General features: G+C 35.7%; 1 long non-coding RNA gene across 1 annotated transcript in view; it reads right to left on the bottom strand.

The window, feature by feature from the left end:
* LOC131923431 (uncharacterized) overlaps positions 1 to 6,124 on the bottom strand; it is a 31,870-nt gene extending 25,746 nt beyond the window's left edge. The window contains exon 1 of the long non-coding RNA XR_009382616.1: positions 5,948 to 6,124. This is a non-coding gene — a long non-coding RNA (uncharacterized LOC131923431). The remainder of the gene's footprint in view (positions 1 to 5,947) is intronic.
* Between the last annotated feature and the right edge of the window lie 14,705 nt (positions 6,125 to 20,829).

Below are 20,829 nucleotides of genomic sequence, written 5' to 3'. Positions count from 1 at the left end.
TATAAAGCAATAGAATTTTATTTAAAGAGAAATACTAAAAGTAAAATCATAAGCAATAAAGAAACCTAAAGCTACTATTTAACATTTGAAAGAATTCTATTGAATAGCACATTGAGTAGCCTCTTGTTATAGGGAATTACTCAGAATTTTTATTTAGATACAGTTTTATGCTCAGTTTACAATGATTGCATTATTAGATGATGATTTTAGATTTTCCAAAAAAAGAAGTTTCTACATTTTGTTCTTGATTAACATGTTAAAACAAAATTGTATTAAAATATCACTTTTAACCATGTTAAGAAATTCCACTCCAACCAAAAATATTGTTGAAACACATGCATGTTATAATTTATAACAAATAAAATGTCATACACAATGAAAAACAAATAAATTTATCAGGATCAAAGACAGAGAAAGTAATATGATTCTCAAATGAAAGACTTTCTGTTTTCCACGATCATGAATAGCCATGGGCTATTAGTGTTTAGTTTGTTACTTCAGGGTAAAAGAGATAATATTGGCACAGTTGATAGATGGCCCTGTAAATATCAATCAATGAAATAAGGAGCAGACAGACTATAATAATAATATTAATAATAATAATAATAATAATAATAATAAATAATAATAATAATAAAATAAGAGTAGAGACGAAAGTGCCCCATTAATGAAGTTGTGCATTAAGACCCTAGACTCCACACAGCCTTATGATGACTCACTGAGCAAATACAGGATTGTGACTGCAATTTTAACATTCTCAGCACCATGTGGTTTAAAATATCTGATCACAATGAGAAGGATAAGGGAAGGAGGTAGAAGGGAGGGGAAAGGGGAGAGATTAAGACAGGAAGGAAGGAATGAAGGATGGGAGGGAACAAAAATTAACTTGCTTTGTACTATGGTACCAGAAATACAATCATGGAAGCACTGTCGTAAGAGGAAAAAATAAAAGCACAGCAACAAAACACGCAAATTCAGGGACACCTGCCACAGCTGTGGCTGCCCTCTGACCCAAAAGTGTTTCCCTAATACTTTTATTCTGAATGATCTTGCATTATATAGAGTGCTTCCTTTCAGGGCAAAAGTCATTGCCAATTACATAATGTCCTCTCCTGTAATGCTAGCCATTTCAAGGGCAGCCATCAATCAAGGCCCATCTGTCCTTGTGATATAGATTGAAAAAAAAGAAATACTGACAAAAACTTGTCAGTTTTGCTGTGTCATGAATGAACACTCTTCATCTTTGTCCACAGAGTTTCATGCATACAACCATAGCAGGCTAATTGTTGCTTTTTAATATCACCTCAAAATAACATGGTGGTGAGCTCTTTGTGTGTTACGTTTTCACCATTTATAGCTAAGATGAGCTTCGAGAAACTGCCAATTTAGATCTGCCTTTATTGATAGGCAAGGGAAAAATAATTTCAAAACAGAAAAATAAACTCCCTACATAATCTCTCTAGCCAAACACAAAGAAAAAGTAGCCTAGCAAAACACAAAGTGCCAATGTATCTAAACTGTTCTCTAACTCATGACAGCAATAGCTGTGACAGAAACACTTTGATGCAAGTATAGAGTATATTGAGACACCCAGTGCCAGAACAGGCCAGACGAAAACTCAAGACTTCCATCCTTACGGTGAAGTAGCAAGTTTCCCTTCCCAAAGCTGGCATATGACTTCATGGACAACCTGGAGTTCCATGCAAAACAAATAAAGTATTTGTTTCTACTTCCCGACAGCATGTTGTCAAGTGAAGCCAAGTAGAGCATCAGGACATTCACCAACATCATCCAGTGGTAAATACACCTTCTGAGATTTCCAACAATGCCTATAAAAACCATGTGGTGAGCTGGAAATCCCATGCTATTGCAGCAATACTGTGAACTTGCCTGCTATAGGTATGAATGGATGCTTCTTAGAGAAGCCTATCAGTGAAATGATACAGTCCTGACTGCTAGACTACAGTGGTGTCATGAAAAGCCATGTCAGTTAGAAGGCTTCAGTAGTAACACAGTCTTATAGCACAATGCAAATTTTTGAATACAAATTTTATTTGTCATATTGTTCTTTCAGCTCAAACATTTGCTTAGAATATATAAGATTCTAGGTTTATTTTTCACCACTGAAAATAAAGTCCCTTGTTAAATCAAAGACCAGTTAACTATTAAGCCAAGTGTATAAAGAAAACAAATAGATGTGAAAATGCTAAGATGACATATATTGGAGTTAAAATCTTAAGGTTCTTACAGAAATTCAAGGGAACACAGAAAAACAAAATAGACAAAGTAAAAGTATGCATACAGAAACATGACAAATAAAACACAAAATGATTTTCTAATAATAATGGATTGAAGAGGGAATAGATTTAAATTCATTACATATTTATACATGTTTTTAAAAAGAAAATCATTTCTAATGTAATGATGAAGACAAGATGAAAAATGAATCAGAAAGACTATTAAATCAGATATTATAATAGTCACAACCATGGACATGATACTTCAACATGAAAATATAGTATGAGGAAAATGTTACATAATCATGGAAAATGTTTTCACAAGATTTGATACCAGTTATTGAAAAAAATCTATTAAAAATTTCAAGAGAGAAGACCGATTATCATCTTTAATGAAGAAAAAAAAAGTTGTCAGTTTTTTCTTTCACATACTTAACATTATTTTTTGAACCATTTTAATTGCATTCTTCAAAATGTTTAAATAAGGACTGAGACCATGGCTTAGTTGGTAAAACGTAGAGGGCTTGTGGTCCTCATGCTCACAGATAAGTACCAGGGAAACCAGTGCTATTAAACATTCATGGGCTTTATTTCAAGGGAAGAGAAAGAACTTGTGCTTCACCTAGAAGTCTGGGAACAGGTCTCATTAATAGCCTGGTGACTTCTGTTATCTACTCTAGAGCCAGGCCATACCTAACTCCCCAGACTCTTACATGTATCTCAGTCATTCTCTCTAGACCTTTATCTAGAGCACTGTTTCTCAGTCAATAGAATCCATCTTTATGGGAAGTGCCACACTACATTGCAAATGGAGCAGAGATGGTTGATATCTTGCTGACCTCTGTGCTGTCTGTACAAAGGAAACCACACCAGATCCTCTCCTAGGTCCTTAAAATAACACATGTAGCATATTTCTAGAAGCCATCTTCATGGAAAAAGGGACATGTACTTTCAGAAGAGCTTTGATGGAATTGTGCCTTTTTGGGCCCATGGGATTCTCTTTCACCAAAAAACTTTTCCAAAATTGTATTGTAATTAAATTTGCCTAAAACAAACTCCCTGGGATCAGACTCTAGAAGTTTGAACAAACACCAGCTACTGAGTTTTGTTGAACTGAATTTCCTTCTTTCCTTAAGTTGATTTTTATTCTGTAGGATCCGGTGTTTGCAGAGACCTTCACAGTAAGGCACTTGCTACATATGTATGAGAACCCTAGCTTGATACACAGAACCCAAGTAAAACCACACTTCGTGGCCTATGCCTAACCCAAGAGTAGGTAGAAGGAAACAGAAAGATCCTTAGAGCATGCTGGCCAGCAAAGTAAAGAATGAGTTCTGGGTTTTGTAGGAGATTTTGTTCAGAAAAGTATTATAGTGATTGAGGAATATGCCTAATTGTTTCTCTGTCCTCTACACACAGGCACATGCAAACACACACACACACACACACACACACACACACACACACACACACACACAATGTCCACATACATTTATAAACAGTTCTATATCAATCAAACAGCAGCACTACACTGTACCAGGCTTTTTTCTTTTGGGCCACCAACCAGCTCCCAAATCATGAAATGGAGACTTATGATTAGTTTTGAATGTGTGGCCTTAGCTTAGCTCTTTTCTTGTTAGCTCTTATAACTTAACCTATTTTTCTTCATCTACATTTTGCATCGGGACTTTTACCTTTTCTTTCTGTGTATTTTGCTTTTCTGCTGTCTTCAGGCCCTAGGCATCTTCCTCATTCTCTCCTTTCTTCTTCTCTTGGTCTTTTCCAGCCTAGATTTCTCCTCCTATTTATTCTCTGTGTCTACCAGTCCTGCCTAACCTTTCTCTGCCTAGCTATTGTTCATTTAGCTCTTTATTAGACCAATCAGGTGCCTTAGGCAGACAAGATGAAACAGCAACATATCTTTTCATAATTAAACAAATGCAGCAGAAACAAATGTAGCACATCTTTACACAAAGTAATATTCCACAGCATAAACAAGTGTAATATATCTTTACATAGTTAAATATTCCGTAACACTCTGCCTTAGAAGAACATGCAGTGTCTTCTAATCTTTACTCTGCTGTCCATAATCAAATTTCTCACTAACGTAATTCCTTCTACACCTCCCCCTCTTCCTTCTTATTCTCTTTCTTTTCTTCCTCATCTTTTTTCTCCTTCTCCTTATTTTTATTTTGAGGCATGGTTTCTATAACCTCAGCTGGATGCAAACTTTTCAGGTACATGAGATTGACTCTGAACTCCCATTTCTATGGTCACTGACACTTTCCCAAAATGCTTGTATCACACATATATATCATCCCTCCCTGCTTGATTTTGAAGAAACTACGTTCCTTCTACACTGTCCCGCCTTCACAACTGTGCTAGCTCTTACATACCTTTACAATTTTCTTGATTAATTCAGTTCACTTTTCATGGCTCAGCACAAGAAAAATTTTGGGGGGTATTCTATTAAGGTTGTCTTCACAATACAACAGCCGTGCTCCTTTATTTCTGCATTCATATTCTCACTTATTCTGACACAAATATTTCATTTTCAAAATGTTATTGTTATTTTTTACACAATCATGAAACAATTACTGTTTTCATGCAAAAATCATGTTTTTCTGGACTTTGCTCAGCCTTGGTGCAAGGAGGAGGGGCTTGGACCTGCCTCAACTGAATGTACCAGGCTCTGCTGACTCCCCAGGGAAGACCTTACCTTGGAGGAGGTGGAAATGGGGCATGGGTTGGGGGGGAGAAGGCTGGGAGGTGGGAGGAGGGAGGACAGGGGAATCCGTGGTTGATATGTAAAACAAATAGAAAATCTCTTAATAAAAAAGAAATAAAACTTGAAAAATTTTTTTCTCATATTGTTGTTATAACAACGTCCCTGACACAACTAGACATTGGATAACTTAAATGAACAACTAAATTAATAGTTAATGAGTATAAAATAAAGATGCCAGTGATGTCTGTGTCTTAGTTGGGTATTTCTATTGCTGCTGAGACAAAACACATAACCAAAAAGCAAGTACAGTCATGTTCTCTGACATTAGACTAATCAGTACAACTGACATCATGTCGGACAGACAGAGGAGCACATCACTTTTCAATTAGTACCTTTCTTTCTCATTTATTACCAAGATTGAACATTAATATTAATATCAGAATATAAAACATAAATAACATTAAAAGTCTGACAGTCCTTATGAATTCAAATACATTAAAAGTTCAGTCTCTTTAAAATACCCAATCACTTTAAAAATTCAAAATCTCTTTTAAAAGTTCAAAATCAGCTGTGTGCTACCGTAAAAATAAGAATTAAGTTAAATACTTTCTCCAAGAGGGAAGAACCAGGCCACAGTCACAATCTTCCAAAGCAAAACTAAACTCAAACAATGTAAATAAGTCAATCTCCCATTGTCTGGTATTCATTCCCAATCTTTTGAGCTCCTTCAAAGGGTTTGGATCACTTTTCCAGCTCTGCCATTATATACACAGCTTGTCTTCTAGGCTCTGGCTGACTCCACCATAATGCTGCTAGTGTTTTTAGTGTTCATCCTATGGCATGGCATCTCCAACACTGCTGGAGTCCCTTGCTAAGCTGGGCTGTACTTTCACCAAATAGCCTCTCTGAGACTCTCTTTAGATGCCAGCTCTGCCACACAGTTCCAAGCAAACCACAGACGCTCTCCATGACCCCTTCATACCTTCAAAACCAGCACTACCTGGGTGATTATTATACTACCAAGTTGAGCTGCTAGCATAAGGTACAGCATTGGTCATGGCTGAAATACAGCTTCTGTGTGCCTACTCTCAAAACTTTCCAAAAGGTTTCACCTCAAAGATGCTGTTCTTTGTTGAAACTCAGGCCAGTAATGGAGTAGTGTGAGAATTCTGAGTGCTTATGAGAAAACTCCAAGGAAACAAGACAAAAGGCTTATGACCTCAGGTCTTTGTAAAACACAGAATTGCTCGTGGAATGTGTTTTCATGCTCTTCTCAGGTGTCGTACATGGGAATGAGCTGTTATGATTCATATGCCTCTATTGAAAAACATGTTTTTGTCACTTGTGGCTCATCTTTGTGATTCAGCACCTTATTCATGTGATTCTTTTTTATTGAAGAATTTATATTTTTTCATAATATTTTTATTGATTATTTCGAAATTTCACACCATGAACACTGAGCACACTCTCTTCCCAGTGCTTCTAAGTCCATCACCCCATATTTATGAAAGCCCCTCCACCCCCCAAAAAAAGAAAAGAAAAAAGTTCAATTTGCGTAAACCATATTTGATTATGAGATTCATTTTAATCCTCGGAGAATAAACTGTCTGATGCCCTGAACAAATTTGGCAATTGCCTGAGAAGTCAGTCTGTCAACTAGAATGGTAAACAAGTGGTACCAGAAATCAGCAACCTAGAGTCATCTATGAGATAACCGAGTAGGGAGCCTCACAGAAGGAGGTGAGAGAGCATAAAGTTATTAAGATGCTTAAGGGAGATGAGGAGGGTATTAATCATGACAAAGAGATGGCTAATTCCTTGAATGAATAGAAACTGGCCTTGAAATGGGCAAGAAAGGCAAGAAAGAAGATTTTCCCCTGTTCAGGTAAAAACAGAAGTCAAACAGCAATGCCAGGGGTTCCCTCAGCTCCCTTACTAGGACCTCCTTTATTTATTTTTTATTTTATTTTTTTTGTTTTTGTTTTTGTTTTTCGAGACAGGGTTTCTCTGTGTAGCTTTGCGCCTCCCTGGAACTCACTTGGTAGCCCAGGCTGGCCTCGAACTCACAGAGATCCGCCTGGCTCTGCCTCCCGAGTGCTGGGATTAAAGGCGTGCGCCACCACCGCCCGGCCTAGGACCTCCTTTAAATGGTACCCTCCATTGCCTGAAAGTGATGCTGAAGCATGGGGTGAGGAATTTGATAGTCACTCCAATCTTGAATTCTCCCCACTTTCTGATGAAGACTTAGGAGAGTCTATGAAAAAGCTAACTTTACGACCTAGGAGAGCTAAGGCACTGCAGGAAAACGGAAGTCATTCAGCAATTCCTCCCTGGCCTCATGAGCCCTGCTTGCTATTTTCAGTGCAATTTCAGCAACATAAAATAAAAATGTTTACCTAGCTATGCACTAACCAATCTATTTAAAACTGTAGAAGGAGAGCATTGGACAGTCCTCTCTTAGTATCTCCAGAGGCAAAAGAAGACCTACAGCAGTTTGAATCCAGGCTAAAAGAGGCATTGGGGTATCCTGTAGATCCTCCTCTTCCTTTAAACCAATCAAAATGACAATTAGACCTGTCTATGACATCTCTAATCAAAATTGCTGTGGATATCCTATTGTTAAAAAAATTAAAAATTGGGGAGACGTCAGTGAAAATTCTGAGTGCTGGTGACGACCTCCAAGAAATAAAGAAGAGTCTTGTGGCCTCAATTTCTTCAAATCACAGAATGTTTTTGGAATGTGTTTTCATGCTCCTGTCAGATGTTGTGGATAGGTTAGGAGTGAGGTTACTTCAGCTGTTGATAGTCATATGCCTCTATAGAAAAAAAAAAAAAAACATGTTTTTGCCACATGTGGCTTGTAGTTGTGATTGTATACTTTAACAGTGTGATACTTCTTAATTTTCAGAGTATAAATTGTCTGATGCTCTGAATAAAGTTAGAGATAGCATGAGACTTTAGTCTGTCTCATTTTTACGCCATGCTCTTCCAGGTTCACCACACCACACTGGTCAACAATCTCTTCTTAATCATCGCTAATTTTTCATCTCTAGTTGACCAACATCTAGTATCCCAATAAAGCAAGCTGTCACTTTAGTAGTCCTAGTATCCTGTTAATCACAGCTGATTCTTCAGCCCCAGCTGACCAGAACTTCAGATTCTTCACACAAACCCTAGTGGAGTCTTTGCTTCCCTCTGAAACTTCATAAGCCAGGCCTCCATTGACTGTTCTCAACATCTTATTTTCCAAGATCCTATACAACAGCTCACTAAGCTCTCAACATTCAATGACTTTCTAGTTCAAAATTTCAAAGTCCTTGCACAGCCCTCTGCAAAACAACATGGTGAGGTCTATTATAGCAATACCCACTATCCTGGTACTAATTTGTCTTAGTTAGGGTTTCTATTATTGCTACAAAACACCGTGGCCAAAAGGCAAGTTGAAGAGGAAAAGAATTTTTTGGATTGCATGTCCACATTGTAGCTCAACACTGAAGGAAAACAGAACAGGAATTCCAACAGGGCAGGCCTGGAGGCAAGAGCTAATGCCGAAATCATGGAGCAGTACTACATACTGGCTTCCTTCTCAAGGCTTGCTCAGCCTGCTTTCCTATAGAACCCGGGACCACCAAGCCAGGGGCAGCACCACTCACAATGGGCTGAGCCCTGCCCTTACTGATCACTAATTAAGAAAATGCCGAGCCCGGCGGTGGTGGCACATACCTTTAATCCCAGCACTCCAGAGCCAGGAGGAATCCCTTTGAGTTGGAGGCCATCCTGGTCTACAGAGAGAGTTCCAGGAAAGGCTCAAAGCTACACAGAGTAACCCTGTCTCTAAAGACCAAAAAAAAAAAAAAAAAAAATGCCTTACAGAAACTTTTTTTCAATTGAGTCTCGCTCCTCTCAAATGACTTTCATTTGTGTAAAGTAGATATAAAACTAGTCACCACAGTCTCCAGTTACCAGCTCTTTGGCTTAACATTAATTTGCACTAATAAAATTTCCACTGCGATGTCTTTGTACTTCATATCATCCACTTACCATGACGAGATTGATTCATAAGGTCTGTGTGTGAAATATCTTTTGACTCCTTTCTCTTTCAGGTGACCAGAACAGTAAATCATATGAAGGGTTTCTACAATCAGCTCTCTGTCCAGAGTCTCATTCCCTCCTCTAACCTGTGAACTGCTGAACTTAGATTGGGGGGTGGGGGGGAGCACTTTTCTCCTTAAAGACAATTCAGCTTTAAGAACTGTATGGTTTTCGCAAGGTTGGAGGTGAACCTCACAGTTTGACAATTTAACTGATTCATTCTTCAAATTTCTGCCAAGTACTTAAAAACAATGACCCTAAAAAGAGTGTGCAAAGTACATTTACATGTACACTCAAAATACACAACTTTTGAGTCATTCCTAGCATTTTCCCAAGTATAATTTTACTAGTTTTTTGCATCGTTTTAGAAAATGAGCAAAAATAAAGGGCTCAGTAAAGAATAAACAATATCAAGATGAGTAATAAAGAGCTATAAGCAGGTGCTGCAGGAATGCCCACAGATATATCAATGCAGGTCCCTTGTTTATGAGAGAAAGGTCAGCCCCAACAGATTCTGTGAAGGTACCGGGAAGTTTCTGCCACTGTGACAAGGAGAATTCAAGTCCATCTACTACCAGATGAGTCCGTTCACCCTCACCATGTGTGAATGGCAGGGATAATGTGGCCTCAGCCTGACACAGTGAGGGGATCTCACGCAAGCTAACTGGAGCTATCATTCCAGTATGTTCTCAGCATCATGCGATCTTCACAGTTCAGAGCTGGTACCTTTGAGTATTGATGAAATGCACAGAATTACACCTTACAGGGAAATTAACCTTGACAATTATTACCTTTTATCCTCCAGAAAAACAAAAAATAACTCTAATCACTTAGACAGTTAAATAATCTCTGACCAGCAAACACAAGATAAGAAGGCACAGTCCTTTAATAATGCAGAGTCGTCATTTTCCTGGAGTATCCAGCAATGTGTTTAGCAAGTCTTGTTCTAGAACTCTTTTAATTAAATGACTTGTTATCTGTTGGCTCTTATTTGGAGCACTCCTTACCGGAAGGAGTAGGTAAGCTCATAAGGTTCATAGAACTCATGAGAAATTTAAAAACCTTAGGAAGTTCTTCCCTGAGGTTGTAGAAGCACAAAACTAGATGAGGGAGGATGACTTCTCATCAGCCTGGCTGCCTGAACAGTCTATATGAGATTCCAGTTGTATAGATTTTGAGGGTTTTCTGGGAGAAATTTTGGGTTATGCAATAACTAAAGTCACCCATATTGTTATAAATAGCGCCAATTAACTATTTGGCTCAACAAGCTGTACTTAGGGGGAATATCTTGTTGGTCTATTTCCTGTTTTATCTGAGGTAAATAGAAACAGACTAGAAAAAATGCAGCATGATACATTTTAAAGATATTTATTGTAGAAGAACTCTAATAATAAAGAAACCTTGTTTGTGAGCCAGTCAGACAGAATGATAGGATATTATCATAAATAATTATCTCTGAGTGTGTTCTATCTATGAAATTATTAATGACATAAACTTCTTAATTATTTTAAGACTATTTGAGATTAATTTTGCAGTTCAGCATAATATTGAACATACAGTAAGTACCCTGATACTTGTTTGCTTAAGAGGCCAGGTAAAATTATATATATTTAATATATCTCAAAATATCAGAATTATAAACATATAAATTTAATAGTGAATCCCAGCACTCGGGAGGCAGAGCCAGGCGGATCTCTGTGAGTTTGAGGCCAGCCTGGGCTACCAAGTGAGTTCCAGGAAAGGCGCAAAGCTACACGGAGAAACCCTGTCTCGAAAAAAAAAAAATTTAATAGTGGTCTCTAGTCCATTGTCTTATCAATCAAGTGGGGACAATAATGAAGAAAATCTTACAGATTACAACAAGATGTGTACATGGAAATGAATATGCTCTCTCCATGTATATACAGAATATTTAATAATCATCTAACAAATATTAGCTATTGTAATTCATAATTTTCATCATATTCCTATCTTTTCCTTCTTCTGTCTTCAGCATTATCAATGCCTGGGATGAACCACAACTCACATAGAATATCTTCCCTAGGGGAAAAGATACTGTCTGTAACAATGAGGACACAGAACTTGATTCTTCTTTGAAAGATATGTATATGACAACCAAGCAGAATCCAAGACCTTTGAAAATCTTTGTTCTTTTACACTTTCATTGCACTAAATAAAGGACATGAACAAAATCATATGACAAGTTTAAAATATAAAGATGAAAATGGAAATTTAAGAATTGGCCAGAGGAAGTTTTAGCACGTTGCTAATAATGAACATGCTTCCTTTATTTCAAAAAGAATAACATGAATTCTAATATATTTGAGAAGTATGGCCATAATATTCAGAAAACAATGATCTGAAAATAATAAATCACTTTTATTTGTTGGCTCCCATTGTGAACTTTTTGGTAGCTGGTTGTCTTGGAAGTCATTTTCACAACTTTGGAAAAACCCAGGAAACTGTCAATATTTTCCTTGTGAAAAGTCACTGTCTTTATAAAATAAAATACTCTGCATTTATTCTTGACATTTGAATTTTGCTTCATAGTACTCTGAAACATTATGATATTACACGTTAATAAATGAGATTAGTCACCTATCTTGAGGTAGTTTTAACATGAGTACAGCATGTTATCTTGCTCGGTTGCTCCACTTTATGTCAGGATCCATTAGTAGGGTACTTGGGAAATAACATGAGTACAGCATGTTTTCTTGCTCGGTTGCTCCACTTTATGTTAGGATCCATTAGTAGGGTACTTGGGAAAGCTGATTCTTAACATCTTAAGTTTGGGGTTCACAACAGAAATAGAGAGGCAGAGAACCAACAGAAAGTGTGATTTAGCAGGAACATTATATTGCAATTATTCTGCCCGTGGTCCTAGGATTTCTTCAGGGAAATGTGCATAGTGTGTGTAGCAATTTGTACTTTTTCCCTCAAGCCATCATGTTCTGTAGGAATGGTGGTTTCTAGTCATTCTTTCTTTCTCCCTCTCTCTGTTTCTCTGTCTTTCTATCTCACTTTCCCTCTGTGTGTGTCTCTGTGTGTCTCTCTGCCTCTATTCCTTTCTTTCTCTCTCTGCCTCTGCATTTCCTTTTCTGTAAGTTTACTTTTAGATTTCCTTGTGGTAGTTCTTCACAATTGTCTTTAAATTCCTCTGAAGTTTAGGTTGTTATTTCTTTGTGTTCTCTGCACACAGACTTTAGTGTTTAGTGCATATGCTTCTGTTCAGGATATTGTTTGTGCTACTGGCAATGAAACCTATTTTTCCTAATTTTTCTATGTGCTGCGTTCTTAGGTTTGAAAAAACTAACTTTTCATATTGCACATTTTAAGATCCCTTACAGTTATAGTAAGACCTTGTCTGTTAATGACTAAAGCTTGGCATAAATCAGATAATGTGCAAACAATGTGTATATTAATACTTATTTCATATGCCCTCCTCCATGTTATCTTATCTTGTGTCATTGATTTTGCATTGCTTAAAAAATATTTCTCAAACCTAGCTATAAATTAAAACCACAAGTGGTTATATCTTTGAGCACTGATACTGATTTTAGTATATATTTCTATATACTTTTCTGATGGTGTCAAGAATAAATTACTAAATGATAGAAACTTACCTGAAACACACATACTGGATATGGCATGATTAGCATGTTCTTTTGTTTCATCCCTCAAAGCACTCAAAATGGTAAGTGCCAGGGCTATTAATTTTAATAGAAAATCTAGGGAAGTTTCTAGATCCAAGCCCATCCAGTGTGCCAGAAATTACATTCTTGTGATTATATGACTGCTTTCCCTAATTCCTGACTGCCCAGAGGCCTGATACCTCAACTGCATCTGTGTGCCAATCTTGGCAGGTGCCTCTCTCATTCTGAGATCCAGGATATACTCTTCATTTTGACAATTAGAACCTGAATTATATCAGAAAAGTCCTTCTTGTTGTTACTTAAAATTCATAGGTTACAGAGACTTATAAGTAGATATCTTTGGGTAGACTCTGCTCTACTTACAATATACTAGAATAAAAATCATTTAAAATTTTTGATTTATAGCATCCCTAGAGATTTTCATTTATTGGTATGACTATAAAATATAATCCAACATTTATAAACTTATTTTCTATTAAAGGTACTCCTCATTACTTCTTCCTAACGTTGTGTTTACTAACATTTGTTATGTATGCTGCATTTGATGTTATATACTATGCTGGATTTAATTATACTCTTTCTACAGTTCAAATTAAACAGACTTTTGGGAATGTACTTAACCGAAATTCATTCCTAGAATGATTCTATGCATTTATTTACTATTTTTTTACTGCTTATTTAGTGTTCTATTTCAATTATCTGCCAATATAATGAACAAAATAATCAGTTGGGGGAATTGATTAAAACGAAGATTCTGTTGTAGTGGACTGCTTTTGAAACAGCTTCTATCTATGGCTACCAAGTCCTTTGGTGATGCTGATATGACTCCTTTAGGGGCTTCATTTGAACAGGAAAGCCCTGAAACTCCATTGAACAGAATAAGATAAAAAGTGATTTAAGTCTCACCTCTTATTATTCAGATAATGACATCAAGTTAATTATTTTGGTTCTGAACTGAGTTCTTCCACTACAATAAGAAGGAATTGGGTTTCTGGGATATGATTTCACATTTGTATGTTTTTGTATACATGTTTTAATGAAACTTTTTGGTAAAAATTGAGGTCTGACATTTCTTAAAATCCTACAAGTGGTGCATCCTCCTGAATTTCTAACTTCAGGGTTTTTGATGGTGAGTGGAAGTTCCTCTTTACATTTCCGACCAGGCACTGATCATGTGCCTGGTTACACAGTACCCTAGCTGAAAACCAGAGAAGTCACACTGAGCTATTTTGTAAGATACCAATTGATATTTGGAAATTGGACTGTCATTACTTTAATGGATTTTGTATTTTTCATACTGTACCAACAGTTTTCCCTCTATTTTATTCACTTTTGATATTTATTACATTTTTTCACTAGCCTTTTCTCCTCTGTTTTAAACAACCCTTGGCCAAGGGAGAGCAGCAACTTTGGGCAAAACGATTCTCCACAGCAGTGTGTATCCATGCCAGCTGTGATTTCATTTGTATTGAATCACAGTAATCCCCAAAACAATTTATGAAGTAGTTTTGAAACCATAATTTAAACTTATATTTTCATGAAATGAAGGTATATGGAGGCATTTTGTTTCTGATACTTCTCATTTTGTAACTGAACTTGGGCCTGCAGGTTTATATTTATTGGCATTCCTTCTTTGACTAAAGGAGATAGCCATCCAAAAGCAAGTGTAGATTAAAATACAAATATGTTTACTTGCAGGTGTAATGTGTATTTCATTTACTGCCTCCCACAGCCCACATGACCTTGTTTGGGCATAGATAAACAGGTGCATGTAGGCATACGACCAAATCTATTCCAAAACACAAGTGACCAGTGTACTTCTACCGATTCAGTCCAAGTAGAGGCTTTTTTTATTGACTACAGGTGGTTACTCAGTACATAATAAAAAGATTCCAGTTGACTGGTTATATTCTTAAATAACCCTAAAGGGTATTTTGCACCCCATGGATGGAAGGAATCTAGAATCAAATAATAATTTTGTGTGAATCCAACAGGATGCTGTGTGCTTTTTAATGATAGGACTTCTTCTATCTTACTGTTATGTGCACAAAGAAGTGGCAAAAGCAAAAAAATTAAATTAATAATAAATTCTTGTTTTCAAAATTATTTTCCTTGGATTTCTAAAATATATTTTTCAGTTTTCCAGGTGTAAACTTAATGAATATAGCAGGAAATATATATTAAAACTATAAAATTGTGATTTTGCAAGATAAAAATAATAGAATACTATTTAAAGGGATAAAATTATAGACATTAGTTTTCATTTTAAAAATATTTTATACTATTTGTGTGTGTGTGTGTGTGTGTGTGTGTGTGTGTGTGTGTGCAATCATGCACATGCAACTGTGTCTGGGTTGAGGTTGGAGTACAATTTGTAGGAATACAGTCTTTCCTCCCACTATGTGAGTTCCTGAAGTTGAATAACTAAACTCAGAACTCAAATTGTGTGGTTTGCTGCCATGTGTCTTTAGCATCTGAGTATCTCACAAGAAAACAAAATTCTTTACTGTTTTGTTTTCCAGGGTCTCACAATGAACCTTAACTGGCTTTCATCTTGCTGTGACTAGGATGGTCTTTAACTCAGAAATAACCACACATTTTGCCTTCTAAATGATGAGTTTATAGGTGGGTGCCACCATGCCTACCCCCAATATTTGATTTATTAAGGAGTCAAATATTCTTTCAATCTGACATTTATGGCAATATACATTGTACATTATGACATATTTTTGTATAACATCAATGTCTTAAAAGAAATAGAGACAAATTGATTAGGTGGGAAAGAATATACATATACTCATCTGATAAAAATGTTAATGCAAAAACCGTAAATATAAAGTATCAAATTGTAGGTACTAAATCAAAAATATAACAAATAAGCCCAAAATGTATTCATAAACATATACAAAACAGGCATTTATGAAAAACGAATAAAATACTAAAATTATATAAACAATTGAACAATATTGTCTATAATCCTTCCAGGTCTTACCATGAAATAATTCATCAAACTTAAAATGATTTAATTTTTCACACATATTGATATAAGCTAATAAAATTAGGTAGTGAAATTCTTGACTATTCTCATTGACACATAATAATTAAAATCATATTCAAAATTCTTACCCAAAGTAAGAATACAAATTTAGCAACTGATACTATTGTCTTCAAAGACATAGCTAAGATAAGAAGTCCTTTAGATAATATAGTACATAGTAATAGGAGATATTAATACCACTTGAGCATATGGTATGCCTGAGTCAGAGGAGGATTGTGCTAAGTATTCGGAAGCAAATCTATAACTATGAAGGCAGTTGTTTAAAGAAAATGATACTGGACATAATAAAATACATAGTAAACAACTGATCTCTAAGCTGTGGTTTCTGAAAATTATAAATATAGAAAGTACTATAGTGTGTATGAAATAGGTTTGATTTGATATAATCTAATACACCAACTTTCATGAAGTTTGGTCATTTCTTATTTACATTTCTTATTTACATGACTTCTAATGATAAGGTTTTGTTCTATTTTAGGATACTCTGTACATCCTCATACATGATTATAGCCATTTGTGTCTGGCATCTATTGGCTTGTAGAAATTTTGAAATCATCAAGATGTTTTAATTTTCAATAAGCTGTTTAAATTCCCTGGAAGCTGTCTTTTGTGTGAATATACCAAGAATTATTGTGTACATTTTCTGGCTTTTCTAAGTGACTGAAGTTGCTGTGGATATCCACGTACAGGCAAACAGGTTTGATATATGTTTCATTTATTCTTTCACACAGAAATAAAGCTGAGATTCTTACTCACATAACTTTATTTTGCCAGTCAGAGAACTCACGTAACTCGTTTCTAGGATTCTGACACCAAGAAACATTACCACTTTGTGCTGTGTTACTTAGGTTCCATTGTTTGAAAGAATTCATTTGATATGCGGCATAAAACTCTACTGCTGTAAAATATATTAACCAGTCTTCGGTAGAGCTGGCATGGACATTGTCTTCAATTCACCCCAGTCTTCAAAGACTTCAGTTGGTAAGATACTCTCCCTTGACTTGCTCATCCTCTTCTGTGGAAGCTTCCATCAGACTTTGGACATAGTTCTGGCATCACTTCTCAGTCTTAGTACTTCTGAGGAAAAGACTGTACAGTCTTCCTGTTTCTGCACTGACCATTGGAAAACAATCATTGCTGAGTTCTTGTTATGAATTTAGGACAGCATAGCCTTTTGTGCCTCTGCCCACACTATGCCACTTTGAGTTTATTAATGGATCTTGGGTTCAAAATACTGTTTAATTCATCCATACACATGCAAAGGAATGCTTTCCCTTCCCCAGAATCAGCTGATCTTTGATGTTCTTAGAACTTGAATGGAAGGTTTTCCTACTCATTAATGAAATAAGTGGGTTTTATTCTACTCTCCCCAAACAGATTTTGGTGGGATGAGAGAAGTCTTGCCATTTTTATGAAGCCTGTAAGAATTTGTTCAGAAGAAGTCATAAAGTAGCAATGTAGTCATTTTGTACACATGCTTGAATGGCAACTAGTCACCTTTTCTCTGTCTTCACATGTCATCAAAGGAGAATCTTGCTGGCTTTCTGTACTGTTTTTCATATTCTTTCTTACAGATAACTGTCACAACAAATTTACTTATACATGCAAGCTCTAATTAGTATACAATTGATACTTTTACCCATATTCACTCTTGGAATCTGTTAACATTTATTTTTCTACCTTAATATTATTCAGTTCTGTGGAAAACTTCTCTTTCTCTTGTTGTCTTGTAAGAAGAAACAGAAATACATTAAGCCTTAGGGTTTGGCAGATTTTGTACTCCTTTATTACAAGTAAGTTTTACACTCAGATGAGCACAAGTTCTTATTCTGTAGAATGTCTGGTATACAGCAATAATACTGTCTTACTGATTTTCAAATCCCAGATAAAATTAGCCCCACAATTTAATTCTATTTCTAAATCAGTATCTTACACTCAGAAATAAAAGATTAGCTAGTCTTGGTGCCACATGCCTCTAAACTCAGCATTCAGGAGGCTCATTCAGGCAGATTTCTGAGATTTAGGCCAGCATGGTCTACAGAGAGAGTTCCAGGACAGAGACAACTATACAGAAAAATCTTACCTCAAAATAAAACAAAAACACATGAAAGTCAAAGATTAATTAATTAAACAAGTAGTGCCATATAAGAAAAACAGCTTAGTGAAAAGCAATAAATAAAGGAGAAATTTCCTAATTTGAAAAGATCCCTTAGAAGTAATATTTTTATTTTTTACAGATAAAACACTTTTCAAATTGTACAAATGCCCATCACCATGATGATGGAGTAGTGAAAGATGGTACTTATATTACTTTAGAAAAGTTTTTCCACAATGCAAACACACACTCTTGCACATACATGCGTGCGTGCATGCATGATACGAGACAATTTATAATAAAATGAGCTAATTTCACTTGTAAACCCATAAAGATTTTTACAAATTTTAGGCAAAGTCTTTAAAAACTAAAATGTATCTGCTGTGAGGTCACGGTAATAGAGAACCATCCAAAATACTTCACAATTACTGTCTAGGCTGCTTAGCAAATTCATTTATCCTTTTGAAAGGAAATCCTATTGTTTAGTTCAAATTTTTTTTCAGGTGAAAGAAAAATCTAGAATATGTACATGTATATATTTTTCCCCTCAGACATTAGTTTTTCTTACATATCACTCTGACAGAATAATTTTATAATGAAATCCCCATTTCTTGTCAGCAAAAAATTGGGGCCTAGGATATTTTAATAAATATCTGAGAATTAACATAACATAGCTATATACCTGGTAATTCAGTCAAGTAGAATTTATTACCAATGTGTAATTCTTAAGCAACATGTAAGTTTTCATTCTAAAATGTTTACAATATAAATTATTAAAGGATAAATATTTGAATAATAATGGAATCAAAAAAAAGACTTTATAATATGATACTCTCCAAATGCATGGTAATCTATATTTTTCCAATTTACTGAAAACTGAATAGATTTTAAACTACAGAAAATTCAAATTCTAACTAAATGTAACTCCATATGGTTTTCTTTTTTTCTTCTTTCTCTTTTTTATGTACAATATAAATGTGAAGCACCTCCTTTGAATTCACAATCTATAGTTTCTTAAAATGCAGGAGATGTCAAAGTCATAACTAGACCTGCATATCTTCCACTTTATTAGAAGGAAACAGAACAGACTGAGAAGCATGCAGAAGTATGGGCAAAGGAAAAATGTAGCATTGCAAAGTGTAAATGATTCCAAAAATAAATGCTGTATAAGCCTCTGTTAACAGTTGACCATGTGCATGTCAGCATGTTGTACATATAGCTCATTTTACCTATGGGGTGGCTACATGTAAGAATCCACTTATAGGGAAAACCTTTAGAGTTAGATAAGTATTTGGACATCAGTGCTCATGTGATTTATCGCTGACAACAATGTTATACTTACAACTTGTGCCTGGGAAATAATGAAGTATACAGAGTAACCCAAAAGGTAAATAAATAAACTCTGACACTTAAACAAAATATTCTCTTAGACTTAATACTTTTACTAGCTAAACTTTATCTTCATTGTTTTGAATTTATTCCTTCAAAGAAAGAGTGTTCTGTGAATCAATTTGTTACTTAATTGAACTCTTTAATGAAATTAAAAAGTGACTTAACAACCATTGTTACTATTTATTTCCTAATAAGAAAGATGTAACAACCCATCTTAATGAACAGAGAAAGAATAATAATTCAGGTCATATTCATTCCTCCAAGTTTCTTATACTATGGCACAGGGAGAAATGCTTGTTTTTGCACTGAATTAATTTTCGACTTTACAAAGCATTGTTATTGCCCTAATTTAGGATTCAATTTCTTTTTTTATTGAAAATAAAGCCTCTTTTTTTATACAATATATTCTTATCACAGGTTCCACTCTCTCATCTCCTCCAAGAACCTTCCTACCTCACCACCCTTCCAACTCCATGCTTTCTTTCTCTTACTTAAAAAAATGAACAGGAAATAAAAATGACAAACGAACAAGAAATAAACAAAGTTAACAAATGAACAAACAAAAGAAAAGAAAAAAGATACAAGGAAAGAATATGAGAAATTCCTACACGCACAAACACATACACACACACACACACACACACACACACACACACACACACACCATAAAAACACTAAGTTGAGATCCACATTACATACGATATTCAAGCAAAAGATCAGTAAGTTAAAAAATTGCCAAGCAAAACAATATGAGATAAAATACCTCCTAAATATGTGGTGGTATTGTGTTCCCCAAAATATTGTGTACCCTAATAAACGTATCTGGGGTCAGAGAACAGAAAAGCCACTAGATACATAGAATAGGCAGTGGTAGCACACGCCTTTAATCCTAGCATTCCAGAGGCAGAAATCCATCTGTTCAAGGATACTGCCAAGCATGGTGACTCACGCCTTTAATCCCAGAAAGCGAGCCTTTAATCCCAGGGAGTGATGGTAGAAAGAAGAAAGGTATATAAGAAGTGAGGACCAGAAACTAGAAGCATTTGGCTGGTTAAGCTTTTAGGTTTTGAGCAGCACAGTTCAGCTGAGAGCCATTCGGATATGAGGACACAGAGATTTCCAGTCTGAGGAAACAAGATCAGCTGAGAAGTTGGCCAGATGAGGTTAGCTGTGGCTTGTTCTGTCTCTCTGATCTTCCAGTATTCACCCCAATAACTGGCTTCAGGTTCAATTTTATTAATAAGAACTGTTAAGATTCCTGATACAAAAATATCTTTGAGTTTGTTTTTTTGTTGGCCATCTACTACTGGGCATGAGGCATTGAAGTGTGGTTTTTATACACAATGAGATTCCCTTTAAGAAACCAAAATTTCCTCCCAAGTGGGGATAGAAGCTCCTAATTCTCCATCTCAGTGTTGCCCCCAGCCCTTATTTGGACTTGTACAGACCCCATGCATGCTGCCACAGTCTTTCTGTGTTCACATGTGTTCCAGTCCTTTCTTGTCTCAAAGACCTAATTTCTTTTGCGTCACTCATCCCCTCTGACTCGTACACTTTTCTTTCTCCTCTTCTGC

This window comes from Peromyscus eremicus, chromosome 13 (assembly GCF_949786415.1).
Source record: "Peromyscus eremicus chromosome 13, PerEre_H2_v1, whole genome shotgun sequence".
Classification (NCBI taxonomy): domain Eukaryota; kingdom Metazoa; phylum Chordata; class Mammalia; order Rodentia; family Cricetidae; genus Peromyscus; species Peromyscus eremicus.
The sequence above is the reverse complement of the archived record's forward strand: the minus strand, read 5'-3'. Positions and strand labels throughout refer to the sequence as shown.